Below are 26,023 nucleotides of genomic sequence, written 5' to 3' on the forward strand. Positions count from 1 at the left end.
ATGCCTTTGTGAATCACACAGACGTCCTGGTCCAGTGCAGCCTTTGGCTCAGCCAGAAAAGATCTGGAATGCCAAATGCCTTTACATTTGCTTAAGAACACTACCTGGGAAAGAGGGAGGTTTGGAATTAAAGTGAATTTTCACAATGCTAAATTTGCTCCCTAATTTTAGACTAGATGGAAGATGAATGAAAGTAATTAAGCAAAGAATGTGTATCAAGGAGCCAAGCATTTAATGAAAAAGCCAGTGGTAGAAAGTATCAATATTTGCCTTTCAGAGCAAACATCTCAGAGGAAATGTTTGGAGCAAGATGGGAGAGGCATTGAGCTCAGCAAGCAGAGTGTGAACAGCCCTACCGGAACCGCGGCCCGGCTCCTTCATCAGTCTCTATTTGCTGGTTAGGAACTTGATGGATGAAGCCACTGCTAGCAGAGCTGCTGTCTCTCCTCTTTGTGCTGCCCCATTAAGGTGAGTTGGATGTAACCTTGGAGAGTAGATTCTAAAGGGCATGTGCTGATCGATGCTCCCAATTCAACTACCTGACAGCCAGGGCCAGGGAAACCCTTCAACTGCTCACATGTCAATGCCTGCTTACATCCTCTCCTGAATGTAAGAAAGGGGTGCTGGAATTAACAATGACATCAGGAGCCTTGCAAGTGTTCTTTTATGTTTTTGGAGCAAATTATTGGCTATAAGAGCAATAAAAAAAAAAAAACACCATTAAGAAGATTAATGAAAGTGCCTGGTAATAATTAGGCTGCAGTAGTACAGAGCACTGAGGATTGTAGCCCTTTTAAACACCTCTTACTTGATGTCTGAAATTATTTAATTTCATAAATTGGACTAGGAGAAATGAACCTTCAAAAGATGGGTGATTTTCTTTGATATTTATGTTGGTAAGGTTTGTGTTTGGCACATAATTTAACAAATCTTGATTGATTGTCTACCATGCTATGTGCTGTTGCTTCAGGATGAACACTTTAAAGTCCTCATTCTTGCAAAATTGTTATTTTAGCAGGAGAGAGAGAACCTTAAATAGTTAATTTCAATCAAAGAGAGTCAGTGATAGGGTGGAGGTAAGCAGTGAAAGATGAAATGCTAGGAGAGAGCAGAGAGGGGCAGACGATAGGTAAGCTGGAGTCTAACCTCTGAAGAAGGAAGCAAATAGCATTCTGGGCAGTGTGTGTGTATAGGGGGGTGGATGGGACCACAAGCAGTATGTTATTTATGCAGCCTAAAGTGCAAGTCAGGAAGTGATGGGATTTGGCGATGAAGGTCTAGGAAGGGGTGTCTCTCTGAGGGCTCCCTATGCCAAGTTTGGATCCTTCTTGGTACATCAGAGGATTTTAAAATTTATTTGCACTGGAATCATTTAGAACCTGACAAACACTATCTCACCCAGGTGATCAAGGTCAATATCAATAGTGGAAAATCATGTTGGTAGTATGTGCCTTTGATATGATGTGTTGGAAATGGCACTTTGCCTCTGTGGTCTTCTTCCCCCCACACCTATAACCCCTGTCTAATCGTGAGAAAACACCAGACAAATGCAAATTGAGGGACATTCTACAAAACACCTGACCAGTACTCCTCAAAACTGTCAAGATCATCAAAAACATGAAAAAAAAAAGAGAATCATTTAGTATTTTGCCACTGAAATTGTGGTCCCCAGATCAGCAACCTTTGTACAGTAAAGTTTGAGAAGCACTCACCTAGAGAGCTTGTTGAAACACGGGAGATTCTTCGATTCTCAGAGTTTGGTTTGCTAGAACTGGGGTGAGGTTGTGGAGCCTGCTTTTCTAATTAGCATCCCACGTAATTCTATGGCAGGTAGACCAGGATTTTAGAAAACCTATGCCCAGGCCTTACTAGACCAATTACATCAGAATCTCTGAGGATGAAATCACCCTGGGTGAGGCATAGGTACAACTGAGAAGCACTGGATTAGAAGGTCATGTGCAGGGAAGTGGCAGGGTCAGATTTCCATTTTTGATCTCTTTACTTTTTCTAGTCTTTCACAGCTATTATCTCAACATTCCTTGATGCTTTGCACATATGATATTGTGATTTATAATAAGAAATATATATTTGGTCTTTATCCACTGTTCCTGGCACACAGCTCCTAAGACTCTTGTAATTTGCTATACGGGAGCCGTAGGGGCATCTTTTTAAATAATATTTAGTTTCGTTCCTAGTTTCTGAAATAGCTCCTGAGAGATAAGGGTGAAATGGGTGTCTTTTATTATTCATAGCAAGCCCCTTTCAATCACACCTGAGTTTATGTTAATGAGGTGACTTTTGGAGAGCCCCTAGGGATGGGGGCTGGTTGCCAGGGGAACCAAACCTGTGATTAGAGGGTTAGAATTTTCAGCCCCACTCCCAACCTCTTGGGAGCGGAGAGGGGCTGGTCATTGACTTAGCCACCAATGACCAGTAATTTAATCAATCACGACAATGTAATAAGGTCTCTATAAAAATCCCAAAAGGAGAGGCTCAGAGTTTCCAGGTTGGTGAACACGTGGAGGTGCTGGTGAAACCGGTAAACAGTTAGCCATTGATGATAGGTAGCTAGTAACTACAAGTGTTTTTTGCAATTACTAATTATAGCTTTTAGTTGTTTGCCCACCCATTGTTAACTGTGCTGCTTAGGCCATATACTGACTCCCACTAAGTTCCCTATAGATAACTTCTCCCTGGTGCCTGGGTCACCATAGTAATGGATGTTTGAGCTGTTTTCCAAGAATTAGGACCCGTTGTCCAGTTCAGGCTGGTTGAGACCACCAACTCATCAATTGGGCCCACGCAGATGCCCCATAAGTGACCTTTCTGATGTCAAGGAGCTAAAAACTCCACCCTTACATCATGGTAACACCGCCGTTTTGTGAGCATGCATCCTATGAAGAGCCATGAAGCTTGACTACGCTGGTGCAGATCATCAATTACCTCACTGTTCCTTACCTCCAATCATCTATTCCTGCCCTTCAGACCACCCTGTCCTCTTATCCCATAAATATCCCTGTGTCCCCATTTTTGGGGAGCTGATCTAAGATTGATTCTTCCGCTTCCTTGCTCGGCTGCATTGTGATTAAAACTCTCTCTGTGGCAATCTCGTCATCTCAGTGATTGGCTTTCTGGGCCATGGGCAAAAACAAACCTGGTTTGGTAACACTGGAAGCGTGGCTCCACCTCCCTTCCCACATTCCTTCCATTTGGCTGTTCTTCAATTATATCCTTTCATAATAAACCAGTAATCTAGTAAATAAAATGCCTGAGTTCTGTGAGTCTCTCTAGCAAATTAATTAAACCTAAGGAGGGAGTGCTGGGAACCTTCAATTTATAGCCAGTCAGTCAGAAGCACAGGTAACACCCGGATTTGCCATTGGTGTATAAAGTGGAGGTGGGGTAGGGGGCAGTCTTGTAGGACTGAGCCCTTCACCTCTGGGGTCTATACTAACTCCAAGTACATAATGTTAGAATTGAGTCAAATTGTAGGACACCTAACTGGTATCACAGGATTGCTTGATGTGGGAAGAACTCCCACACATTTAGTGACCAGAAGTGTCAGAAGTGAAGTAGTGTTATAGTACAGTATTGAAAGTAGAGAAAACACACAGGAGACTCACGGGAAGAGTTTTCCTTACCAGTGCGGAAATAATTCTATCAGCTTGCAAAATCTTGCCAGAAAACTTACTCGTTATAAGGTCATCAATTAGCTTCAAAAGGTGATTTGACATACCACCATCATCTGCAGTAATTCTAATTCTAAATAGAGATACAGGGGATAGCTCTGGGAAAAACTGGAAAGTATTTCTGGGCCTCCTATTACATACATGTTAGACCACTTGTCTTTTATATTCTGCAACTGAGATATTATGAGTAGAATTCAATCCGCCTCTGGTACCAGTCCCGTCCTTGCCAAGTCTGTGTGATTGCGGATAAGATTAACTCCTGACTTCAGTTTATTCATCTCTAAATGACTTCACTTAATTCATCTCTAAGATGGGAATAACAAAACTTTACCACATTGTGTGGCTGTGAGAACAAAATGAAACAGTACCTGAGAAAGTACATTATTAACTATACAGTTCCCATAAAAGCAAGAATTCTGAGTGTTATTGTATGAAACAAGCAAAGCTCAAAAACCCTATACAAAAGTTTTAACTCTGACAAATATAATCTTGATATTAAGAATTAAGATAAGCACACATGCTTATAATGTGTCTGGCACTGTGCTAAGAACTGTGCTCTCTTTTAGTACTCTTTTAGACTTCTTCCAGTCCTCATCATGATCTAATTAGGCAGTTCTTTTCATCATTCCAGTTTTAATGAGAATGTAAGGAGCTCACCCATGCTCACCCAGCTGGGAAGTGGTGGAATGAGGATTTGCATCCAACTCTATATGATTCCTAATCCTACACGTGTTTAAGCAATTTGCTCTATTGTCTCCTTGGGTTTCATTTGAATTTAAGCTTTTTGTTGGGAATGTGTATACATCATAATATGATCCTTCACAAGATAAATCTTGAAGGGTAGTCCAGCTTAACACTGGCTAAAACAAGAGCTTAGTCCATAAACTCTATACCCAAGGACCTGAAAGGCAACTCTGAACACAGAAAGTCTGGCTAGGATCTGAGACCCGAAGTCTATAAAGATAAGCAAAAGTCAGGGACAGATGTCCATTGCTGCCCACTCTGGCTGATGATAAGTAATCTAAAAGCAACAACTATGCTATTTAATTCATCCAGGTACATTTACAGACAGACTTACTGGCTGACCCTGAATGTTGGCAGGGAAACTAGAGTTTCAAGGAGTAGAGGCCCATTAGCAGCCGTGGAGCATAGCCTCAAAGGCAGCAGCCAGCCAGGAACAGATGGTGAGGGCAGGGAGGGAAGAGCTTGCCCATTCCCAGGAAGCACACAGAGGCTCTGACAGCAGGCCCCAAGAAAAACAGCAAGATTCTAGGGACCGACCACCCAGGAGGTAGGTGGAGGTAGTCAACTAGACGAATTGCACTAACATTCCCACGTGAGGAGAAATGGATTGTTCAATTTGCACACCACTTCTTCAGACTGCAACCCAGAGAGATGCTTGAGCAACTCAGTTTCTGTCCCTGGGAGCAACACAGCAATCTACTTATGGCTCTGTGGGTAACAGCTGGTGCACCTGGGCCTCTTTGTCATAGCAACATGACACATGTTCTCCCGGCCACCCTGGGAAGTAAGTAGGGCAGCTGCTTTTCTCATGTTAATTAATCAGTCAACAAATCTATGCATTCCAACCGAGCCACTGCCACGTTGGTGGTGTGCAGTGGCTCTCACACTCTGGTGTGCATCAGAGCCACCTGACAGCTTGTTAAAACTTTGTTGAGCCTCACCCCTGGAGTATCTGGCTCAGTAGATTGAAGTGGGGCCTGAGAATTTGCATTTGCATTTCTTCCCAGGGATGCTGATGCTGCTGGTCTGGAGACCACACTTTGAGAATCACTGGTGTAGTAGCTACTGTTTTGCACTGCAGGGATCCCCTGTGGGACTGAAAGACTTTTCTTCCAGCTTATGGGGATGCTGCTGGCTACAGTTGTTGTCTCTTAGCTGTCAGCCCCTCTGGGAATTGCCCACAGCTGAGGAGAGCCTCCTGGCCTAAGGTCATACCCTTTGCCAGGTCTGCATACAATGATTGATAGACACAGGGGTGTAAAAGGGCCCCTCACCCCAGGGTGAAGACTCAGAAGGGCCATCTCAGTGTCAGAGTCCCTGAGAGGTTGACTAGCACCCTTGTCATGGCTGTACTGCAGCTCAACTTTTCCCTCTGCTTACATCTCTGGCCGCGTAGGAGCTGCCCTTTGACCACCATCAGGAAAGAACAAAAACTGAGCTTGGTTCATGGATAGGTTTGCTTGGTGGGAGGCAGTAAGATAAAAATCAAGCACAGCTGCAGGACTCCCACTCAGGGTTACCTTGAAACACAGTCGCGTGGGGAAATCCTCCCCATGGGCAGCGTCCATTGACAAGAGCAAGTTACACAGCTAAGCCCCGAGTCAGTGGGGCAGGGCTGTAGACTCCGCTTCTATGGGAGGCACTCAAAGCTACACAGCAAAGGCAGGTGCATGGTTTTATTAAAGGACAGTAGTGAAGAACTGGGAACAATAATCCAATCTATTGCAGGTTGAGTGGACAGTACAGATACGTAAACGTTTTTAATAGGAAGCATGACAACGTGGATTTATAGAGGGTATTACAGGGGCACAGGGAAAGGGCGTTTACCCCAGTCTGGAGTGAGTAGTAGGATAAGGAAAGCTTCTGGTAGGAAGTCATGCCTGAAATAAAAGAACAGGATACTCCAAGCAAATCAAGGTGGAGGATGGAGATCTGGAGAGTGTCAGAGACGAGGTCAGAAAAATAGGGAGATGGCTAGGTCATGCTATATGTTGAAGGCCTCAACGAGGAATTTGAAATTTATTGGAGAGCTACTGAGAGGTGTTAAGCAAGGTTCATGACCAGATACAGGTTTAAAAATAATTATTCTGACAGCAAGGTGGCGGGTGGTGTGGAGAGGAAACACACGTGAGGAAACAGAAATGAATTTGCAAGCCCTAGAAATGATCCAGGTAAGATGCTGAGAGCAGTAGACTGTCACCCTTAAGAGCTCAGGCTTTCTGAGACAGACTGGGTCTGAATCCTGGCTCTGACATCAGGTTGTGGGACCGTGGAAAAGTTACTTGGCCTCGCTAAACTTCGATTTCCTCATCTACAAAATGAGTATAATAACAGCACCTACTGATAGGGTTTTTGTGAGGTTAATCAGAAAATGCCTAGGAGGGGACTGTTCAGTGTCTGGAGCTAATAAACCCCCGAGTGTTAACTGTCATTATTATTCCTGGGGTGGAACAATGTGGAAGTAGAGGGTGTGAGAGGGGGGAAATTGCCACCCACGGCTGAAGTACTGAAAAGGGAGGCTAGAGGATCATCCTGAGTGTAGTGTAAGCACCTGACAATTAGCTGTTTTGACTGTAATGCAAATGCCTGACATCAAGCTTTTGATTGCAGAGGCATCCACTTCAAAGGCATCTATCTCGAATAAACACATTGCCAGCTACAAAACTAGACAAAGAGCCAGGCCACCCGACTCATGAGGTTCCCATTTTTTGGAGAGCTCTTGTTGACTCAGATAACTGACCATTTGACCCTTTGCTTTTCCCATCCTGCTCTTTAATTCCTGCTCTTATGTTTTAAATTCCCCAACAAAGAATGAACCTGCAAAACCCTAGGCACCCCCCTTTCACCCCCAATAAAATCAGAAACCCAGGTCCACCCTCTCTCTCTCTCTACTCGTGACCTTGCTGTGTGGCCTGGGGCATGCTGTGTATTCTCCAGGACTTGTGAGTAATAAACCTTGCCTTTTCAAAATTCCCTGATGGTTGTTGCTGAGGTGCGTCTTGCTGTCATAGTAAGAACCGCAAGGGCCAGTTCAGCCACAGCATCGGGGAAATATCTGTGGGGCTGGCCACAAATAGTACTAGCACAGGCCCAGGTGAGTGCCCGGGCATTTCCAGCCCATAGCATCACTATCTGGAGGCTGAGACTGACACAAGAGTGAGTATGGAGGTACAGTTGGTTCAGGCCCATAACCTGGCTCTGCTTTTAGGAACATCCATCCCCTGATTCAGTAAATATATCCTGAGCATGTACTCTGTGCCATGCAGTGGGATCTAGCTATGACATGTGCATGAACACAAGACTCTTGGTGCTAAGTGGTTTCTTCTCAAGGATCGTGGCCTTGTAAAGTTACTCTAGGCTGAGAGCACTGATGTTGCAATGTCTTCATTTCCATTCTGTGGGAACTTTACTGTCCCAGTTCATGCCTTCTGGACAGTTCACACAGAAAAGTTAATATAAATATATTTCTTCCTCCTTTAAAAATTACTTGTGGGAGGGTTGTGACTATCCGAGCATGTAAAGGTATTGCTTGGGATTCAAATCCTTTCAGCTGTTTGTACTCGGGGACTCTTCAAATCTTAAAAGCAACTGTGGAAGTAATAGCAAATAAGTGACCTGCTATTGATCTACATGCATTTGCAAAGTCCAGTTAGTTTAAATTCTTCATTGCTCGCTTAGTATAATTCCAAGTGGTTTTTGCTTGCTGTACATGCAGGTAGATTGTTGTTTCTTGACTGTTGGGATTTATAGAAAATAAATAGGCTGACGATCTACAGCAAAACCGTTCTTATGTTAGGAGGGTTTCTTATCATACATCTGCATATTTGGTTCTGTAATCTTTCCTCTGGAGCCAAGTATGGCTCTCTCTGCTGGTGTAAGTATGGGTTGCTTTATCTGCACTACAGGAATCTATGTGAGGTTAATGATATCAAATTTAATTGTACTCACTAAAACCCTTCAGTTACCATGTTACTTGTCGGTGACAATACATAATTGTTACAACAATTCTGTAACCAGTAAGCTGGCTGGAAATCTGTAAAGCAGATTATATCTACACACTGGGCCCAGCTTTGCTTCCTGGAGAGGAAGGGGTGTGGGAGACTAAGGGTGCATTGGAACTTCTTTCATCTCTGCACACACCATTCTTTCTGTCCAAATGGTCATCCCAGCCTCCATGTCCAGCTTTTTAAATCCTGGCTACCCTCAAAGCACAGCTCTAGTCCCTACATCCCCGTGCAGATTTCTGTGCTTCATTCTCTTTCTACAACACAGTCTGTCTGTTAGACTATCTCTATGCTGGAGGGGGGAAGGTATGGAGGCAGGGCTGGAGGCCGGTGTGAAATAAAGACCAACCAATGAAAACAGGCATTGGCTGTTTATTCAGAGCTTGCTATAGCAAGGGAGTCAGCCTCCATCACTTGCATTTTGGCAGAGACACAAAGGCAGCAGAGGAGTGGGGAAGCTTTAGAACGGAAAAGGGAAGGCTCTAGGTGTGCCCTGATTGGAGGCTGTTGTCATGAGGAGCTGTAGCTGGGCTAATTAGAAGCCGGGCATCCTGGTGATTGGTTAGGGTACATATTTGGTGTTCTCTGATTCGTCCTAAGTTGGAAGTAGAGACAAAAAATAGGGAAGCTGTCAGTTATTGATCAAGTCCTGGCTGTTTTGGGGCCAATTGTTACAGAGGTTATTGTAAGCTTCCTGGACCGTTGCTAGAGATAGTGGTCTGACATCCTACAAGTCTGACTTACAGATAGCAGGCTGGCTTTCTGGGCTGGTTACTATGGATGGTAGGTTGGTTCCCTGGACTGGTTGCTGCAGATTGTGGGGCAGAGTTCTATTTTTACATATGGTCTTGCCATTGTCCATTTGTATATTCAGTCTCTGACCAGGCAGGAACCTCATATAATGGTCCAAGTGAGTTCCTGAGGTCAGTGGGAATAGAGAGGAAAGAACAAAAGGACAGAATTTGGTAACGGGTGGGGGTGGTGGTGGTGGTGAGGGAAGACTTCAAAGACCAGAATAGTGATGAGAACTCTACTGCCACCAGACTGCCTGGATGTCAGTCCCAGCTCTGCCACTCACCTATTGAACATGAGGATAATAAGAGTACCTACCTCGTAGTGTACTAGTATTTGTTAAATGTAAATTAAATTGGTTATTATATGTATAGTGATTAGAATATTTCCTGACCCAAAGTAAGTGTTAGCTATTCTTATTACCCTGGGACAGGGTGATGTCCTTACTTGACAACCTATCAGGAGGAAGAGAAGGCTTTGAAGCAAACTTTGGACAAGTTTGGACCTCTAGGTGGTGCTCAGGAGCAAGATTGGTTTTTCCCTTGACCTTCGTACTCCCAAGGGCACCACAGTGTGAGTACTTGCTAAGGACTGAACGTTTGTGTCCCCTCAAAACTCGTACTTTCAAGCCCTAATCCTCTATGTGATGGTATTAGGAGGAGGGGCCTTTGGGAGGTATTTCGCTTACATGAGGTCATGAAGGTGGGGTTCCCATGGTGGGATTAGTGCCCTTATAGAAGAGACCAGAGAGCTTGTTCTCTCTCTCTCTGAGTACACGCACTGAAGAAAGGCCATATGCTTTCCTCATGAAGATGGCTATCTGCAAACCAGGGAATGTGTTCTCAACAAACACCGGAATCTGCCGGCACCTTGATCTTGGACTTCTCAGCCTCCAGAACTGTGAGAAATAAATGTTTGTTGTTTGTCACCCAGTCTATGGTATTTTGTTATAGCAGCCTGAAGTAAGATAGTACTTCCTCCTGTTTTGGTTAAGCCATCTCCTTTAATTTGTAATGGTTATTGTAGGGTCTGTTTTTTTTTCCCTTCCCCCAAGGAATTAGTACTAGTATCTCTCAGGCAAATAGCATTATTGGTCTGAAAAATTAAATTACCAGAGGGATGAGTAAAATGTAAAATCAGTGAAAAAATAAAAAGATGTCAATTTTAGTCATAAACATATTTTATATGCGTTTAGTGCTTTATAGCTTACAAATCATTTTCTGTTGATAGTGATCTCAGGCAAATAAAAGTAATTATTTTTGACTGCTAAGGAATGCAGGGCATGGGTACTAAATTACAAATTCCTTCAACTCCCTCAGATACCTGGCTTTCAGTTAATTAGCATCCCAGCACTTTAAATTTACACTGTTGTTGTTCACTGCCATTCCTAGGTGGAGACTGATTTAGTTTCCAGGCATGACTCATAAGCATATATTAATGCTAATGAGTTATTTACTAGGCTTGAATCTTATGAAAACATTTTGTCTACCCTATATTTATTTGTTTACATAAGGTCTACTTTAAAAATCTTTCCATTGATGAAGTGAAAGGCAAAGAGCCTGGGTAAACATGTACTTTCTTAAAGTACCATCTTCTAGCCTTCTACCATTTTACTGCAGATAAGGAAAAGAAAAGGATGGAGTAAAACTCAAAGAGAATCTTAAAATTCAAACCCCTTTTTATCCATGTGAATTGAGTCTTTTGTATAAAAGAAATTCAAGCAGCCTGATCATTTATTCCATGCACGTATGGATGAACTGTCATCCACTGTATGGATAGCCTTGCTCGAAAGATAAACAAACATTAAATGCTAGCTGAAGTGTCATTAATTTTCCCAGCAGTCATAAACATACATTAAAGATGTAATGAGCAGGAATTTGTTTTACCATCACTATGTAAAACAAGAAAGATGGACCACTTAAAAATGAGTTTAAATACCTACTGGATAAAGGCCAAAATAGGCTCTGCTTTTCCTTTGGAATTTCTGTGTTAGGCTAAAGAACACATAGCAACTAACCATTCAATTTGCTTTGCTACTGACAAAAGGGAAGCAAGCAAAATTCTAAAATCATGGCGATTTAACACATTTGCAGAAATGCATCATGTTCTTATATTTCTTAAAAAATAACGCAATGCAACTGTGACTTGAAACTGCAACATTTTCCAGAATTTTTGCCAATGACAGTTAACTTGCCAGGCTATTTCACTAAAGGAGCTTGACATCCTACATCTCTGGATCCTCACCCAGCCATTCGGAGCTGCTGCTTCTATGATTAATTAAAAAGACACTTTCAGCAAGGACACTTTCCTAATTAAAAAGAAATTTCCTGTCAAATGAGTTCTTCTCTTTTCATTTACAGATATGACAAAATCCTTAGATGTTAGCCTGTATGTGCAGGTATCTTAATAACAAGGCAAATAAATATTAGTTGAATCACCAGCTGATTATTTCATGGGTACCAGTGAAATTAGCTGATTCTAGATGGATTTAAATTTCCAACTGCATAATCATCAGGGTGCCTTACTTTGCTTAACAATAAGAAAAACACGAATATTGATGGAGTTGCTAACTCGGGCTGAAAAGAATAGCTTAGCTTTGTCACCCTTTGGTATTTTGTCCCAAATTTGTAAAATTTGCTCTTTTATTTCAAAAAATGACTTGTCTTACCCATAGTCACCCACGTCTCTGATTAAACCCGGTAGATATTTGCAATTTTCAAAGAGTCACAACTCTTTCTTCTCCATGAGTTTCCAGACTCAGTTCTTTCTTTTCTTGTGAATTTTCTTCTGCAGTCTGTCTTTTGGCCCACAGTGGATGAGAGGAAAAAGAACTGGAGATAAGACTCAAACAAATCTATTTTGTGAGTTGTTATGGACTGAATATTTGTGTCCTTTCAAAATGCATATGTTGAAATCCTAACCCCCTAGGTGATGGCTTTAGGAGATGGGGCCCCTATTGTCATGGTTATGTCATGAGAACGAGCCCTTATGAACGGGATTAAGGCCCTTACAAAAGAGGCCCCAGAGAGACCCCTCGTCCCTTCCCTCCACCATGTGAGATTACAGGGAAAAGACAGCAGTAACAAGACACTGGTTACTTTCACCAGACACTGAATTGGCCAAATCTCCTGGCACCTTGATCTTGGATGTCCAAGCCTCCAGAACCGTGAGAAATAAATTTTTGTTGTTTGTAAGCCACCCAGCCTCTGGCTTTTTGTTATAGCCCAGATGGACTAAGATGTGAGTTGAGAAGAGCTCTGGGCTGCTTGAGTTTTGCATTCCCAGTCTCTCCAGCTTCAGGTTCCATGTAAAATGAGAGAGCTTAGCATACACAGGAAGTCCCACTCGGGCGCACTGGAGTTTAGTGAGTGTGCACAGCTTTATCAGGCTTTCTATTAGACGTGTTCAGCCAAGCTTGAATTCAATAGAAGGAGTTTCTGATATAGTCTGATGCACAATTGAAATTTAGAAAATTTAAGCTTCACAAAAATGATGGCGTAGGACCTGCTTCTACAAAATGAATGCTAATGACTGACAGCAGCTCTGATTATTAAATTTTGTGAGTCATGGAGCTGAGCTTCCATCTAAATGTATTTTTTCATTTACTTTGATGACTGTTATTTTACATATATATATAGTGTGTGTGTGCATGCGCGTGTGCGATCCAAAAGAATAATATTCAACCTCACCCAGGGTCCTTTGCCATAAAGGAAGGGGTAAAAATGGTCAAAAATCTGGGTAAATAATAGGGGATGTGGATTAGTGAAATTAGTGGATTAGTGACCAGTGTTTTATTCTCCCCTATCAGTAAACAAGAGCTCAGTGCAAATACCTTTCTCTTTCTTTAGAAGAGGTAGCTTGCTCAGGTAGCAAGCAAGAACCAAGACCCTGTGACAGTATGGCAAAGTGGTGACACAGGCTCTATACACAGCGGACCAGAGTTTGAATCCCACCACAGCCTCAAATTAGCTGTGGGTCCTTGGGCCAGTAACTTAACCTTGCCATGCTTCAGTTTTCTGACCTTATCTGGAAAATGGGAATATTTTGAAAATGCCTACCTTTAAGATAGTTCTGAGCATTAAATGAGGTATTACTGCATAAGTAAGCAACGAACAGATTGCATAAGAGTAAGCAACCTACAAATATTTGTTTTTAAGAAGTGGATTCCAATCCTTATGTTCTAGGAAACATCTGTCTTATAAACAGCTTATAATTATTGCATCTTCTCATGACTGGCAGTCTAGGTTGGAGGGTGCCCCACACTTGCTGCAAGAGTGACATGAGAGCCCCAGTGAAGGTCTTGGAATTTAGAGGGTGAACATTATTTGTGTGTGACCATTATTTCCCAGGGAGCAACAAGCCAGGCAGCAGTTGGCTGATTCCTTAGCTTCTCCGGAAAAGGAGAGAAGTACAAAGGGTGGTCTTTTGTGTCAGTTTTCTGGCGGGAGGCCCTCACCAGGAATGCCACAGCCATGGAGAATCAAGCTGATCAGGGCCCAGTAAAATGCTAGGCGACCTAACTTTCTTCCAATTGCCTTATTAGTCCCTGCATAATGAATCAGTCCAACCGATGATAAAGTCTCCTTTCTCGAGTTTTAAAATATGCTGAAATAAACAAAGGGAGAAAAGCAAATAGCTACTCTCACGCTCTTCAACCTGCAGCAGCTTTTAGGGCTTTCCAAATTCTTTAAAAATGTTAATTGACAAATTGCTTTTACTTATCATCTGTCCAAGCAGTCTTGAAGTCACACAGCAAAGGTGTACTCCTTTGACCTGATACAGAAAGATACAGAAATAGCGCAATCAGTAAATTTGTGGCAGAGAGAAGAACATGTTTTGCTTCCCAGTCCTTTCTGGTAGGCACCAAAGACTACTTCCCATGAGAATAGACGGTATCTACTCTCCTATTTGGACAAGAAGAAGATTGCATTTAGACCATTAGATAATAGTGCTTTCAGCATGCACACACGCTCCCACTCGCCACTCCGGAGACTCATAACTCATCTGGATTATTTGTTCTTGGAAAAAACTAAGCACAGAAAGGCAGCAGACATATCACAAGGACATGGATAAATACACCTAATTATAGACTCAGCTAATAGCATGACATGAATTGCTGTTTCTGAAAATGATCTCACAGCTAGTGAAAGCTCCCCTGGCACCGGCCTCGCCTGTCTGTTAGGAAATAGGGCCCTGCAAGGAGCACTCACTGCCATGACACTCTCCCCAGCTGGGTGTGCGGCTCTGTGCTTCAATGTCTTTCCCTTTGCTTTGCTCGTGAAAATGAGTTCCATTCTTCAAATCACTTCTCTTTTTTATGAATTGAACATAGCTGCTGGCATCCTCATGCTTTCCTGGGTATTGTTGATGTTTCTGAGTTTACTGAGTTAACAGCTAAAACCCAGTGGACACAGGCTGAAGGCATAGTCTCATAGATCTAAAGCCCCTGCTCACCTCAAAGGAGAACTTGCAGATCCACTCAGCAGCATCTCCTGCCACAGAGGCCTCTTTGTCTTTTATTTGTTTGACCCTCACAGTTCATTTAGATCAAATCAAACATTAATTCATGCCAAAATTCCCTGTGTATAGTGATTACCAAGCGAACATTTATTTGTCTTCTCTCTGGATTTTATTTTATAGCACTGGGACCGACAATGAGATTTACAAAGCACCAATCCCGTCCAGAAAAAAAGGTAAAGGATTTTAGTGCTTGATCTGGGACCTGGTATGTGTGGTGGGTGTACACACATATAGGATTTTTCACAAATGTGAAATGGGTTCTCAGCCTCTGGTTGAGTTTACTTGGGAAAGAGTCTCTCTTAAAATATTTAGGGATGGGCTGGCCTGGTGGTGTAGTGGTCAAGTGTGCGCGCTCCGCTTCAGTGGCCCAGGGCCGCAGGTTAGGATCCCGGGTGCCCACTGATGCACTGCTTGTCAAGCCATGCTGTGGCAGTGTCCCATATAAAGTAGAGGAAGATGGGCATGGATGTTAGCCCAGGGCCAATCTTCCTCAGCAAAAAGAGGATTGGCAACAGATGTTAGCTCTGGGCTAAACTTCCTCACAAAAAAAAATATTTAGGAATGATTTTGGAAACAAATATGGAGCATATGGAATGGAGTCGGAGTGGGGACTACATCTGTAACAGGAATAGTATTTAAACACTATTAATGTGCTTTCTTTTTGCCTACTTGAGTTCTTCACCTTAGTCTTGGTTGGCCCAAGGTATCTATCTATATGCAGGGATGGGGCAGGGTTTGACAAATATTACAGAAAGATTGCAGAGAGAAAGCTGGAGATAATATTTAACTGTTCCCATGCAAATTAGGATTTTGCAACAGAGCCATAGCCCTGAAAACCAGGTGGCTGTCATGATAGAAAATTTGCTAAATGCCTTTACACGTTACTCCCACCCACCTTTAGTACCTCAGCTGCCGTGCCTGAAACACTCATGATGTTGGGCTTTCCTCTAGTGACAGCAGAGCCAGGAGGCCTGATAGTTCATGACATAAAACCTTCTCAGGGTTTGGGTTTGGAGAGGGGCAGGTGCCCTAGATAAAAGATGATACCATTAATTTCCTCTTTGACAGCAGAGCCAGGAGGCCTGATAGTTCATGACATAAAACCTTCTCAGGGTTTGGGTTTGGAGAGGGGCAGCTGCCCTAGATAAGAGATGATACCATTAACCGCTCTGGAAAGATGACCTCTTAGGATGTCCCTCTTTCAACAACGACTTACTAGGGCCACAGAGTCAGACAGAACAGAGCCCTTGAGTTTAGCTTCCCAGGCTGCTGCCAGCACCCATGGGCCATGGGTGCTGAGTTGATGGCCAGTGGATCTGCCAGTCAGCATGCCATGCCTGCAAGGTGACCCTGCAGCAGAATCAGGGCTGGACAAACGATGTAGCAGACATTCAGGTGTCTGCAGGTGGCCGGAGTCAAGGAGAGGCTGCTTTATCCGGGGAGTGCTTCTGGGCCTTAACCAAGCTAAGAGAGACCACATCATAAACTAAATCAGCCAGATTGGGGGCCAGCAGTGCCCACGAGGGATAGGAACATCACTCTGGAGACTGGAGACACCAGTCAGCATATACTCAAGGACTGCACAAGGCCAGAGGGTCTCTTTTGTGCAGTGTTTGGGAAAGGTGTAAGACTCTCTCTTACACACGATTGTACTCCATCCTAGGGAGAGAAGCCAGGAAAGGAGGAGGAGGAGGGCTATCTAAGGGACTAAGTATTTTTTTCCTGAAGTGCTTGAACGTTAGCTGAAGGGATGTACACACAAACACACAACGGATAAGATTAACTTTGAACTGGATTGGATATTTAGTTTACAGTGTTCTTGCTACCTAGTGGGTAGAGGCTTGGGAAAAATGCCAGCTCAGAGTTCTGTTAAAGAGTTTGGCAAACAGGCAGAATTATGCTCCTCATTTGCCAAAAAGATGCCACTATCTTTGGGACATGCTGAGATATCCTTCCCCTTTGCCAAATTCTAGTACCTCTGAAAGTGACTTGCTCTTTATTTCTTTAGTTTTCATCCTTTCTTTAAATTTCATTTACTTGTTTATTTTTAAAGATTCATCCTGAATCTCTTCAAGGAAAAAGAAAGCTCATATTTAGCCAAATATAAGCTGCACTGTAAATGACCCAGAATGCTCTACCGAGTTAGACCTGAGCTTGCGATCATTCAGGCTGCAATTGCTTTGCTCAGAAGAAGCTTCTGGCTGAGTTTATTTGGGAAAGAGGTTCTCTCAAAGTTTCTAGGGATGATTTTGGAAACAAGCATAGAACATGTGAGATGAGTGCTCATTTATGGAGCTTCCACAAACAGCCTCGTGTAGTCTGTTGAAAGATGACAGTGACATGTTTCCCTGATGCCTCAGAGCTGGATCTTGGGGTCCTGGTTCTCAGATACCCCTTCCCTTGGGAGGAGGCAGTTACTGAGTTCAGATCAAAGGGACCTCGGTTTGATTATTAGCTCCTTGTCTCATTGCACTGATGTCATTGAATGAGACAATGTACATAGAATTAAACCTTCTGCAAATGGAAGCTGTTATTATCGAGATCTTCATTTTTTATGTGGTAACTGAGTACTGATGAAGGGTAATTTGAGTTTTACTCCAACAGCAAATGTTGAAACTAGCAAATTTCTCTAGCCAACTTGCTTGTAAGCCTCCATCCTGTCTAGGGTACTCGGGGTCCCAGGCTCAGAAATCCAGGAGAATGGCGGACATCATATCCATACGTGAGATAAGGTGATGACAGGAAGAGTCACAATTGCTAGTGTTTATTGAGTACTTAGTATGTGTGAGGCAGCGTCTAAGCACTTTACAAGAACTATCTCATTTAATCTTCAGAGCGACCATATGAGTCAGGTACTTTTTATCATTCCTATTTTATAAATTAGAAAACACAGATTTGGAGATATCAAATAACTTGCTGTGGATCAGCAGCCAGGAAGTGACAATTCTGCACAAAAAGTTAGGGGACTAAAGTCAGGTGACAACTGAGCCTGACACCGAAGCAGTCAACAATCTCAGGAAAGTCAAGAAATAGTCTTCTGTCTCATGCTGGCAGGAGCCTGTTGTTTTCCTGTCCCCTTCTACTATCCTACGTGCACCAAGACCCTCCATTTAACTCCACTACAGACTAGATGTGTAGAGAAAATACAAAGTCTTTATTGTGTCTACAATCTGTTCTTTCCACTGGTGAGCAAAGGACGCAGTGAACTAGGGTCCCACCCAGAAAAGCCTTCACAAATAAGATGTAGACTGGGCTAAAGGACAGGAGAAGGTAGGTTTGGGAGGGCCTGCAGGGGGCAGGAGGACTCCTGAGCTGCCAGAGAAAAGTCTACAAATCCTTGTACTTATGAGGCGAAGAAGAGAATCCTACAGGATGGATGAGGGCCAGAGAGAGAAAAGTGACAGACAGAAGAGCTTCCCTCCTGTAGCCTAGGGACACCTGCGTGTATGCATTTGTGCTGTGAGTTGACACTCTGCAACCACAGAGAGAGGAGAGATCCAGGAGGGAAGGAGCGTGTAGGATAGTTTCTATCATTTCTATAAATAACCACTCACATTTGCATATCACTTTACAGTCTAGAATATGCTTTTATATCATAATCTCACCAGATAGTCCAGCAATAATTGTTCCAACCCATAGGTCATTTTTGTGTGTGTGTGTGAGGAAGAGTAGCCCTGAGCTAACATCCGATGCCAATCCCCCTCTTTTTTTTGCTGAGGAAGACTGGCCCCAGGCTAACATCCGCGCCGATCTTCCTCCACTTTATGTGGGACGCCGCCACAGCATGGCCTGACAAGCGGTGCGGTGCGCGCCTGGCATCTGAACCTGGGCCGCCAGGAGCTGAGTGCGCGCACTTCACGCTACACCACGGGCCGGCCTCCCGAAGGTCCTTTTTCTGAGTGGCGCCAGTGGAAAGCAGTTAGCGTGTATATGAGACCAAGACTGTTTACATTTCATGCTTCAAAGCTAATCATCTCCCAGTAGTTCTATTTGTTCATTTGTTTTTATGTAAACTGTTCGTTGTGAATAGAATTGGGGACAACAAAGGTTACAAGCATATAAAAATATCCTCAATTACTTTAAAATGCTGATATTCATCCTTCCCTAGGCCCTGCCTGAGACAGCACTTACACAAGCTGAGGCTTTAAATGTGTCACAACACCTTGCTTTAACACGTCCTTCACTTTTATGAGGGAAGCACGAACAGACCCCAGTGAAGAGTTCTCTCACTGTTCTTCCAAGCTGTTTACAAATTCTAACAAATTTTGGTCATGGATGATATTGGGTAGCTGTAGCATATGCTATTTTGCGAAGAGTGGGTACAGTTAACCACCAGCTTTCCGCACGTGGATTACCCAGATGGTGAGGATCATGCTTTCACGTTCATCTGCCGGATCACCCTGAGGTCAGGTTGCGTGCTCCTCCACCCCAAACCAGGCAGGAAGATTATCTCTGGTTTTCAGTGACCTGCTAAAATGCTTTCTTCCTTGGGAATTGACTGCTTGTATCCTCCCCAGCCCCCTCCTCATATCAGATTAATGACAAGGCAATAAAAGATGTGAGACAGTGATAATTTTATTGACATTCAAAGGGAACAACATATACAGAGCACCACGTCATCTAAATTGGCAGATTTCCACTCGGGGCTTCATTTGTCAAATGTTGTCGTGGGTCGAGTTGGCCGCCAGCGTGGGCCAAGTTCCCAGCATGGTTGGCTGGTGGCGGCGTATCCCAGAGGTGTCTCCAGCTGCGGCCAACTGCAGTGCTTCCTGCTGGGGCAGACGAGGGCCGTTCAGAGAGCAGATGGACCATTCATGGGATCAAACACAAAGCCACCTTTCTCACTTTTTCCAGATTCTCCTGAGAATCCAGTTTAAGGGGTTTTCCCACCCTCATGCACATTGTCCTGACTGATGTTTAAAAAATTTATGCAAATATCTGTCTATCTATATGCATATATATGCATAAATTTAGGTAAGAATCACAAAAATATTCTTGTCAAAAGTGAGTCTCTGAGCTACAGTTAAAATCTCATTTTAAAAACTGTTGAAGCTGTTATCCTATGTCGGTTCCCAGGGAATGAAATATTTGCTTTTCTTACCTTTGCCCATTTCCACTTGAATAAACACATAGCTCTTCCCAGGGAACCAGAAAGATAGCCTCTTGGAGTCACACCTGTAGGTGGTAAGCTTTTCTCAGAGGGTAGGTAGAGGGGCTTGGAGGAAAGAAATTTTAAAGCAAAATTGTTCGAATTTATATTGGGAGGGGGCACCTAACCACTAGATCTAAAAGTTCATTTATCGTGTGTTTTTTCATTCGTTCACTCAATGCATATTTATTGAGAGCCTGTTCTGTGCTATCTCCGAGGACACAGACAAATCAAACTGAGACATTTCTCCCCAAGTAGCTTATGATATACGTGAGGGAAAGAATCCCTAGTACCACCTTCAGTCACCCACTTGGTGCTTTTCAGAGCATTTTCACATCCCTTGTCTCCTTTGATGTCATTGAAATAGGCAAGCCTAGCATTATCTTCCTCTTTGACAGGTGAGGAGACCAAGGCCTGTTCAGGTTTTGGTATCAGTTGTTGGTGGAGCCAGTACCAGAACCACTCACTAATTGTGTGACGCAGGGCAAGGTACCTGACTGCTGTGAGCCTTGGTTTTCTCATCTGTAAAAGGGGGATGAATAATACCTACCCATTTAGTAAAAAATGTTTGTAAGGTGCTGGGCACCACACCCAGCATGTAATAGGTACTCAATAAACAGTAGCTATTCTTAGAAATGGTAGCTATTCTAAGATAGATACTTAGGTATTGCTGGTGTTATGAAGATACGTGAAGATGATGGTGCCACTCCGGGCAGGCTCTCCTGGCATTTTCTGAAGCAATGTCTAGCTCACTTTTAGCCCTTGGAGTCACCAGTGTGTCTCAGCTGAGAGATGGTAAAGTGGGTTTAGTGGACAGGATCCCCTTTTCCTCAATCCACTCCCTTCCATCCACAAACATACATACACATATGTGTAGGTGTGCATGCATCACTCATACTCATCTCTAGCCTCAATGTCACTTCAGTCCATTTCAAGTTGCGGTAGAGATGGGGTCAGGAAACTCCAAGGAGAAGGTGCTGCTGTAGGAGGCCTGCAGGGACCTGAGCAGTTACTCTGCGACCTTCTCTGAGAATGGTCGGCTTCAGCTAGCCAGGAGATTCCTGAGGCTCAAGCTGATTCAGAGTAATCCCTGCTAGTCACTCCCCAGGCCTGAGCTCTTTGATTTCAAGGTCCCCCAGGAATGCGTATCTACTCCAAAGCAGATCTGCAGTAAACGTGGGAGGCCGTGCTAAACCTGATCCCTGTGGCTGGCCTGACCGTGGGTGGGAGAAGGAAGCCAGCAGGGTGAGGATGACGAGGGCAGGAGTCCCTGCATCTGCCATTGTTTCCTGGCTCCCAGGAAAAGGCTGGAGATCAGTGGGCTGTGCTTTGTACAAGGAGGAATTTCAGGATTTTTAAAGTGAAAGGACGTGAGTGTGGGATTGATGGAGGAAGGTTAAGGCCTTGGGGAATTGTTTTTAAGTAGCATCTGTGAATATAATGGTGATGGACAAAGTCGTGCTCACCACCAGGGAGCCTTAGCGATGGCAGGAGAGAATTCCTGACCCAGAATCATTCAGTTGCTCACTCTGAACCTAGCAACTATTTTTCATGCATTTGCTCAGAATTTGGCAAAGAAGCCATTTTCGGTTCCACTCAACAAATATTGACAGAGCATTTTCTATACACCCGATGTGGTGCTAGTTATAAGGATACAGTAGTGAGTGAAGCACACAGGGCCCTGTCCTCATGTAGCTTACAGTCTAGAGGAAGACAGAAATTTAACTAGTAATGAAAATGTGATGGGTGTTACAAGGAAGAGGTATATGGAAACACACACCCAGAAGCAACTTGAGAGACACTGTAGCCTGGTGTTTAGAGTGTGAGCTCTGGAGCCAGATACTCTCCATGTGAGCCCTGGCTCTGCCATTTACTAACTATATACGTAGTCTTGCTTAGCGTCATCTGTAAAATGGGAGGGTAATAATAATAATATTTACTTCATAGGGTGTTGTGAGAGCTAAATGGGTTAGTATACATATGTATAAAACAATTAGACCAGTGTGTGGCACACGGTAAATACCCAATCGATGTGAGTTATTGTTATGAATTCCTCCTTGGCCTAGAGGGTCATTCTTTAAGAATTATATCCTGTTTGCAGGGTATTAAGTTCAGGAGAGAAGGACAAACCACTTTCTGCCTCAGCTGTGTGCTAATTTGATCCCTGACAATCTTCCTGAGGATATAGATTTTGGCTTAGGGTTAGAACAAAATCCCCAGTTGCTGTCTTTTATGCAGAAATGAAGCAAAACAGGTCCAGTTTTCTGAGAGTCCAGCCAGAAGTAGGTTTGTGAGTGTTGTCACTAGCTGGTGACCTAAGGCCAGCCCCAGCTCTAAGTACAAAAGAATAACCCCAGAGCTCCGTGTGAAGTCATTAAAATGAGCAAGTATGATGGGCAAGATGCTAGAAATTGGTGTCATGGGTAGGACTGACTAAATTCTTATCCTAAATGTGACTGAAGGCATTTTTCAGAGGAAATAAAAGCTAATTAATAAAGATTGGCTATTGTTTCTGGCACTGCGAGTTGCAAGGCACTCTTTGGGGAAAAACAAAGTGGTATTGACTCGGCCTTAAAGCCAGACGTTAATGGGGTACCAGAAGCCACTTACAACACAAACACTTTCCTGTCATTTCCTCATCAATGGAGAGAGCAGGAATCTGCCAAAATTTTATTCAAAGATCTTGTAAGACTTTAAAAGAGCACATCAGAAACGTTCTTTGAGAATGATGCAGCATCTTGGAACAAGGAGTTCAAGCGTGTTTCCCGGTCACTCATGGAGCCTCACATCACCCCGGAGAGCCATCACTGAGATCAGAAGCCCAAGTCTCGACCCTCTAATTCAAAGACCTTTCTTCTCCTTTCGTTTCCATAAATTAAAAAAATCTGATGTTGTCTTAGTCAGTTCAGGCTGAGATAACAAATTACCATAGCCTGGGTGGCTGAAACAACAAATATTTATTTCTCATAGTTCTGGAGGCTGGGAAGTCCAAGATCAAGGTACCAGCAGATCCAGTGTCCAGTGAGAATCTGCTTCCTGGTTCACGGATGGCTGTCTTCTCGTTGTATCCTCACCTGATGGAGAGAAGACAGCAGCAAGCTCTCTCGTCACTCTTGTAAGGGCATTAATCCCATCACGGGGGCTCCACCCTCAAGACTTCATCTAAACCTAATCACATCCCAAAGGCCCACTTCCTAATACCATCCCATTGGGGGTTAGGGTTTCAACATATGAGTTTTGTGGGGACACAAACATTCAGTCCATAACAGATGTATTCTGTGGTCATCCAGAGTTTTAGAGTTGGAAGGACCTTAGAAATACCATAATCCAAACACTTCATTTTACAGATGAGGCAACTGAAGTCCAGAGAGGTGTGGTTACTTGTCCAGAGCTTCAACGGTGAACGTCAGGGCAGAGACTAGAACCCAGATGCCATTCATTGTCCACATCTCTTTGATATCTTGGGTATTGTTTGCCATGTGCAGGCTGATTCTCTGGCCATGGTCAGGCTCTGTGTTGGTTATAAGCAACTGGAAGGCAGAACGATACAAGGGGATAATGTTTGCTGTCAAGTGATGGTTTCAGATTCACAAAGTTAGCACTCTGAGTGGTTTATTATTTTTTAGCCACTTGATGGTTAATGGTGGGCAACGTCTAAGGCTGAGTGGCTTTAAAAATTAGGTTTCGGGGCCGGCCCCGTGGCTTAGTGGTTAAGTGCACACGCTCCGTTACTGGCAGCCCAGGTTCAGATCCCGGGCGCCCACCGACCCACTGCTTGTCGGGCCATGCTGAGGTGGTGTCCCACGTACAGCAACTAGAAGGATGTGCAGCTATGACATACAACTATCTACTGGGGCTTTGGGGAGAAAAAGGGGAAAAAAGGAGGAGGGTTGGCAATAGATGTTAGCTCAGGGCCGGTCTTCCTCAGCAAAAAGAGGAGGATTAGCATGGATTTTAGCTCAGGGCTGATCTTCCTCACACACACAAAAAAACACAGTTAGGTTTCCTCTGGTAGAGCTTCTTCCTTCTCACATGTCCTCACCCTACAGCACCTCTCCCCAGTATGGCTGCTTCTCCTTCAGGTCATGTGAAAAGCCTGCCCTGATCCTCCCTCAAGGCAGACCCAATGCTCCTTCTTTTGTGCTCCATCTGCTGTTTAGATCAGGAAGCATGAATCTTATTATCATTTTTTATTGCTTGCCTTTCTCCCATTAGACCGTAAGCTCCATGGAGTCAGGAGCCACGTCTTTTAATTTTGTTTCCTGGAGACTAGTGTGTTGGCTGAGGACAGTTCATCCACCAGAGCTGCAGGAGGGACAAAGAATCTGGCCACTGGCTCAGAAAAGCAGATAAGGTGGTGGGAGCACGTGGATGCTCTCCTCTGGCTCCCTCTACTTGCTCTGTGAAATAGAAAGCAAGATCCCCACCTGAGAGTGAAGATGGGGTCCGGGGGAGGTCAGGGGGGAGAGGAGAAGGCGTGAGGTTGTCAGGAAAGTGGGAGAGCCTGTGGGGTGGTCTAGGGGTGAGAAGATGAGTCACTGCAGGCAGAAATATCCCCCTGGGGCGGAGGGTGGGAAGCTCACAAGGAGCCAGGCATCCGGGTCAGATGCTTTCATTCATTCCTTCACTTTCCTCTAGGCTATTATTCACCCTATTCTACAGATGAGGAAACTGAGGACCAGGGAAGTTATGTTGCTTGCCAAAGTTCACACAGCAAGTATATGTGTGGGGCACGTGGACTCATACCCAGATCTGTTAGCTCTTTGTGCTGGAGAGAATTGGGCCACTGTTGGATATCCCCATTCCATTTGAAATGGTCCCTGCATTTGTCCCATACATTCCTCCCAGTTGGAATTTTTCTGTGGTCTCTCAAGATTCTGAAAGAGTGGCAGAGTGAAAGAGTGGTTTAGAGTAGTTTAGAGCAGTGGTTTCTAAGAGCTGGGCTGTGGCATTGGTTTGAGACAAAAATAAGAAAATAAAGAAGATGTAATGTTTATGTGTATAGGACAGGAATGGCTGCCTCTTATGCTGAGTATATCCTTTGACTTAATAATACTTTGGTATTAAGATATCCTTTAGCTTTATTCCTTTTTGGTATTAAAACCTCCTTCTTGAGTCGGCCTGGTGGCGTAGTAGTTAAGTTCACGCATTCTGCTTCGGCGGCCCGGGGTTTGCAGGTTCAGATCCCGGATGCAGACCTACGCACCGCTTATCAAGCCATGCTGTGGCAGACGTCCCACATATAAAGTAGAGGAAGATGGGCACAGATGTAAGCCAGGGCCAATCTTCCTCAGCAAAAAATAAGAGGAGAATTGGCAACGGATGTTACCTCAGGGCTAATCTTCCTCACAAAAAACAAAACAAAACAAAACACCCTCCTTCTTATTATGATTTGAGGCAAATAGTAGATGGGAGTTTGTCTGTTTGCTTGTTTTAATGTCCTTACTAGACAGACTAAACAGTTGGCACTAGCTTAGTGCCATCATGTTCTTGGTCATTTTACCAGCCCGTGAAATTAAAAGTCTGGGAACTGCTTGTTTAGGGCAAAGAGAACTTGCGAGCCTGTCCTGAGGTGACCCGGCACAAGGGGTCTGGAGTGGGGGCAGTTCTGTGCTCTGTGGCTTCTCTGTCTTCCCTGAGCTGATGGAAGTCGTGGAGAGACTCAGGGCTTGAGGACCCTTCGGTTTTCCTTAGCGCCTGTGCAAGTCCGTGCCTGAGTCTGTTTTTCTAATCATTTACCCTACAAGCGGATTTGGAGTTAGCGTGCTTTCTCTTTAGCTGCCAAGTGCTCTGAGGATGAAGTGTCCACACAGCCTGACATCAGGGTAGAATCTCTCAGGGTGGGGCTGCCAGGAAGGTTCAAAGGAAGGATGTGGAAGTCAGAGCTCCCAGCAGCTGCTGCCTGCTGGGGACAGTGAACGCTGGCCCTCCCTTCCAGTCAGAGGTTTGTTTCCTGATGGTGCAGCAATGAATATACTGTCAATGTTTCCTTGGTCCTGTGGTAATCAGCGAGCAGACCCACAGCAACTAGGAGTCGGAGAGCGAGTGGCTCAAGGTCAAGGAAGCGATGTTTCTTGGATCAGCTCTGGAACATTGCCTTAGCCTTACTGGTTTGGGCTCGGGGA

At 44.0% G+C, this 26,023-nt stretch overlaps 1 long non-coding RNA gene across 1 annotated transcript in view; it reads left to right on the top strand.

The window, feature by feature from the left end:
• LOC131410134 (uncharacterized) overlaps positions 1 to 26,023 on the top strand; it is a 67,114-nt gene that overhangs the window by 24,297 nt on the left and 16,794 nt on the right. Inside the window, exons 2-3 of the long non-coding RNA XR_009221168.1 lie at positions 278 to 468; positions 14,870 to 14,922. This is a non-coding gene — a long non-coding RNA (uncharacterized LOC131410134). The remainder of the gene's footprint in view (positions 1 to 277; positions 469 to 14,869; positions 14,923 to 26,023) is intronic.

Source organism: Diceros bicornis, chromosome 9 (assembly GCF_020826845.1).
Source record: "Diceros bicornis minor isolate mBicDic1 chromosome 9, mDicBic1.mat.cur, whole genome shotgun sequence".
Classification (NCBI taxonomy): domain Eukaryota; kingdom Metazoa; phylum Chordata; class Mammalia; order Perissodactyla; family Rhinocerotidae; genus Diceros; species Diceros bicornis.